Below are 4982 nucleotides of genomic sequence, written 5' to 3' on the forward strand. Positions count from 1 at the left end.
TGAATGTTTTAGACTAAACACGTGTGTGATACGGTCTAAGTCTATTTCATGCTTAGTGATTGATCAAATATGAAGTGAATGAAGTATTCTTATTCTCTAAGTTTCTTAAAAACTTACTTTTACTTGAAATTAGGCTAGAAACATCAACTTAATCGATTGCCTAACCTAGTAATCGAAGGCCCAAGCCAGTTTTAGAAGGAGAAGGGGTTTGTAGCTTAAGATGATCTATTACCTCATTTGATAATTAATTACCCAACACCTGGAAACAAAGAAAAGCTCTTTGTGTGATTCTATAATCGATTACCACACATGATAATCGATTACCTAGACAACACAGAAGAAACATAAATATTCATACTGAAATGAATTAATCGATTACCCCTTTTGATAAAGTTTTTGGAAATGCAGATCAAAGGGAATTTGATGAATTAATCGATCACCTAGTTTTATAATTGATTAGATCTATTTTAAGTGTCAAAATTTATAAATACCCGATATGTCTTCTTTATTAAAGACTATTGATATGCTCAGTCTTGGAGAAAAAATTTCAAGAGAGTCTTCTAAAAGAATTACACTGCATTTAGTTTGAAGATTGAAGTTGATCAAAGAATCATTCATTCTACCATTATGAATTAACCATCTTGTGAAGAAAAACTGGAAAATTAAAGATCTACACATTGTAGGTATATTCAATCATTTATCTTTCATTCTCTTAGATTATGTTTCTTGGTTAGAGTTGCCAAAAGGGTTAAAGAATTGATAGAGTTTCAATTTTGAGTCTTTTCTGGTAGAGTTCAAGACAAAGATTTGGTTTTTATTAGAGAATTGTGTGTGCATAGTATTTGTACTTGTTTTCTCTATATAATGGAAGTTCTTAGAGGACTTAGAACAACTGGATGTAGGTCTGGATTAGACTGAATCAGTATAAACTCTTGTGCGATTCTCTTAGTCTCTAAACTCTGAGTCTTAAATTCATTTTGGTATTGGAATTGATCTCAAGGGGCATCATAAAAGATTCTGCTTTTTACACATGTTATAATCACTAAAGTTTCTAGTTCATATTGATCTTTTGAAGAAACTTTGATTGATTTAAAGTGGTGTTTTTAATGTGTTAAGAACTAATTTGTAAAGATTTTGAAAGAATCTATTCAACCTTCCTCCCTTCTAGATTCCAACCTGATCCAACAATAATAGGTCGAAGATTGAGAAAAGGATGGAAAAAAAAGGAAAAATTGAAGAACAAATAAAAGAAGCCAATAAAGGCTCTGAGATCAATACCATGAGACACCAATATTAACACAACATCAAGTTCTAGAACACGTTGAGTATTGTTTCTCTTTTCCACATTCCTTTTCTGCACGTTTCATTTTGAACAAACACAAATAATAGGTCTATATTCACACACATTCTCACGTTCCTCAACAACAATATGTACAACACTCCCTCCATTATTCTCTTTATGGCATTCTCATCCAGCTCCAAGGATCTGTGAAGATCATCGTGGTCTTAACAATCTCCCTCCATCCTTAATAGTAAACCTGCAATACTCCCTCCATGCTTGTCTTCACATTGTCATCTTCAACACACGGTATTATAAAAACCAAACCAATTCTACATTGACTTTCCTTAGCATAGCAAATCCAAATGGAAATTCTACAAATCCACTACTCTTGAAACAATGTTTTATTTTTTGTCAAACTCGATGTTTATTTCTCTTAAGGACTTCTAGTGCAAGAAGTTTATCATATCAAACTCACAAAATTTGTGTAATAAAGAAAACCAAAAATGCATTGACGCCGAAGAAGAGAAAGAGAGAAATTGATAAATTAAAGTAAAGATCTCGAAGCAAGTGAAAACCTAGAAACTTTGGCTATAAAAACAAACAACTAAGCCAAGAAAAAGAAGAAAGTAGGAAAACATTTTAATCGGTCTAATATTTCAAAACGCGACATATAGGTGTAGACACCAGAGAAGAGAAAGAGACAGAGAGAGATAGAGAGAGAGATTGATTGATATATCAAAGCAAATATCTCCAACCAAGTCAAAACCTAGAAACTTGGGCTAAAAACAAAGAACTAAGCCAAGAAAATGAATATCAAAGAAAGAGAAGGAAAAGGAAGAAGAAAAACATGGAGATTCGTTAATAACAATAATCCTCAGTGTGGCATAAAATGACCTATGTTGCCAAAAGCCATCAAGATTGAGATGGCTAAAATTCAAAACATCCAAAAAGCAAAATGAATGAAGAAGAAATCTAAAAAAGAAGGGAAAGCGAGAGAAGCAAAGGGTTGAAGATTGATAAAAGGAGGAAAAAAAGGAAAATTGAACATCAAATAAAAAAAAAAAGGAAGGCTATGAGATTAATAGTATGAGACACCAACATTAACACAATATCGTGTACTGGACTAGGCTAATTATAGTTTCTCTTTTCCATATTCCTCTTATGCACCTTTCTCTTTGAACAAACACAAATAATAGGTCCCAATTCACACACCTTCTCACGTTTTCATCGTGATCTTAATTATCTCTCTCCATCCTCAACAACAAACGGTACAACATTATTTCTATGCTTTTCTTCATGTCCTCCTCCTTAAAGTATGTGTGAGTGGGGGTTCAACCAAGACTTAAATTTTCTTGAGGTAAAATTGTTTTAATAGCTTAATCTTTCAAAATTGTGATCAAGAGAGGGAGAGACCATGAGGAAGAAATAGGGCATGGAGGAGAATGTAGGAAGTGAGAGGGACGAAGAGGGTTGGGAGAGATTTGGGGGTGAGTTTGTGTTTTTGGCTAAGCTGAAGAAGGAACTAGAGAAGGGGGAGAAGGATGAAGGAATGATTAGGGAGGATTGTCACTGTCCAAAAGAGGAACTAGTCAAGAACTTTGAGGAAAAAAAACTTAAATAAACATAAAAATGTGAGATGCTGAAGAGACTTGAAAAAGAATGAAAAATAGATGTAAGTGAAAAAAAAATAGTAAAAGAGTACAAAATACAACAACTTCGTAAGTGTATGTTGTACACAAAACACCACACATTGTGCTAGGTTTAGAATAAAGAAAGCAAAATATTATAAAATCCAAACCAATTCTAGGCTGGATTTCCTTAACTTAGCAATCTCCAATGGCAATTCTGGAAATTCATTGATCTTGAAGTAGTGCTTTTTTGTCTTCTAGTCCCACCATAGTTATTTTCATAATTGTTACGATATAGATAAATATAAATATTGAGAATAAAAGTTTTATTAACCATACTACTTCAGAATAAAAATTAGTGATATGTAAAAAAATAAATTATACATGCTGTGATAACATTGATTAGGGAGATTAATTGCAACATGACCCCATCAAGGCATCAACTATTGGTTGGTTATTACACGTACGGATATCTAACGTGTTATAACGATCGTGTCATGAATCCAATAAAACTAACAAATAAAGAAGGAAGATGCATATGTCGATTCCAGTGGCATATGTCGCGTTCCTCTGAATGAATAAAGACCCAAATAAACTACTGCATTTTGTGCCACCCCTTTTCCTTTCCTTCTCCACCTTTCAGGTAACAAACCAATTTTCTCTCTTCTTTTCTCCCTGCCTTTTAATTCTCTTTGAATTTGAATCTACATGCCATATCATATCACTCTCCATCATCATCATGCTTTTGATTCTGTTATTAATTCCCTCCACTTTGCATTGTGTTATTAATTGACATCATGCTCTTGATTGAGAAAGCCGTTGATAATATATCAGTCATATGTCAAAGGAGTCTAGCTGAGTTGATTGACTAAAGTGCGTGAATTATTGTAAATTCCTGATACTGTATTCGATTGTCAGTGAAAAAAAAAAATATAACAGCCATATTCTGTTAGGCTTTATTTTATTTTATTGACAAATTTTTTTGTTCAAGGTTCCTAAAGAATTAAAAGATGGGACTGGCTCTGGGTTGTCTTCAAGTGGAGCAATCAACAGTAGCTATCAAAGAAGTCTTTGGCAAACATGATGATGGGCTTGAACCTGGTTTCCACTGTGTGCCATGGTTCTTTTGCACTCAAGTAGCCGGTTACCTTTCTTTGCGTGTGCAACAGCTAGATGTTCGCTGCGAAACCAAGACAAAGGTTTCTTCTCAAAAACTAAAATCCACAATCAGTATGATTAGCTTTAGGGGGCGCTTGATCTTTAGAATTTAATCGAAATGTAGGTTTTTATACTCTGTCCTCTAATCATATATTGTCATATATATACAGTAAGTTTATTGACTTTTATAATAAAGCGTTTGGTTAACTAGTGCCCTTAGTCGCCAATGAATTCAAAATAGAAAGTTTTTATTGGAATTTACATTGAGAATGTATTGGAAATCACAGTAGAGATACATTAATAACACTTTTTAATGAAAACTTTCCATTTTTTATTCCTTAACCAGTGTCTTGTTAGTATTTTGCCTATAAAAATTACCTTAACAGTTATCCCAAGGATTATGTTCTTATGGTTGACCATGTAAATTTTTTTTTTTATAGTAACTGTATAAAAATTTAATGATCTTATGGCATTCCTATAAGTTCCTTTTACCTTATTTGCGTAAAGGTTATGAATGAGTTCTTATGTGACTAGCTCTTGCTAAATGCTTGCTCAATTAAGTTGTTTAACAAACGTGCCTTTGTTTTTTGTGATTGCTTATTTTATCTTATTACATACCTTCAGGACAATGTTTTTGGTGACCCAATACTTTGACACGTTGAAGGAGATCGGTGCGTCCTCAAAATCCAATTCGGTTTTTGTTCCACATGGACCAGGTGCTGTGAGAGATATTGCTTCACAATTTAGAGATAGTCTTCTTCAAGGAAAGGTGGCTCAGTCATGAAATCACACACATTACATTACTTGAACTATATGAATCTATCTTCTAGACTCTAACGACATATATACATTTTAATTTTGTCTGAGTGTTAAGTTTGAACTAATTCGGTATGTTAATATCCCTTTCCATATCA

At 33.2% G+C, this 4982-nt stretch overlaps 1 long non-coding RNA gene across 1 annotated transcript; it reads left to right on the forward strand.

Moving 5' to 3' along the window:
* The first annotated feature begins 3427 nt into the window (after window positions 1-3427).
* On the forward strand, window positions 3428-4982 carry LOC100798046 (uncharacterized). The gene is made up of 3 exons (XR_415705.3): window positions 3428-3553; window positions 3902-4109; window positions 4693-4982. It is a non-coding gene; the product is annotated as an uncharacterized lncRNA (long non-coding RNA).

Source organism: Glycine max, chromosome 8 (assembly GCF_000004515.6).
Source record: "Glycine max cultivar Williams 82 chromosome 8, Glycine_max_v4.0, whole genome shotgun sequence".
NCBI lineage: Eukaryota > Viridiplantae > Streptophyta > Magnoliopsida > Fabales > Fabaceae > Glycine > Glycine max.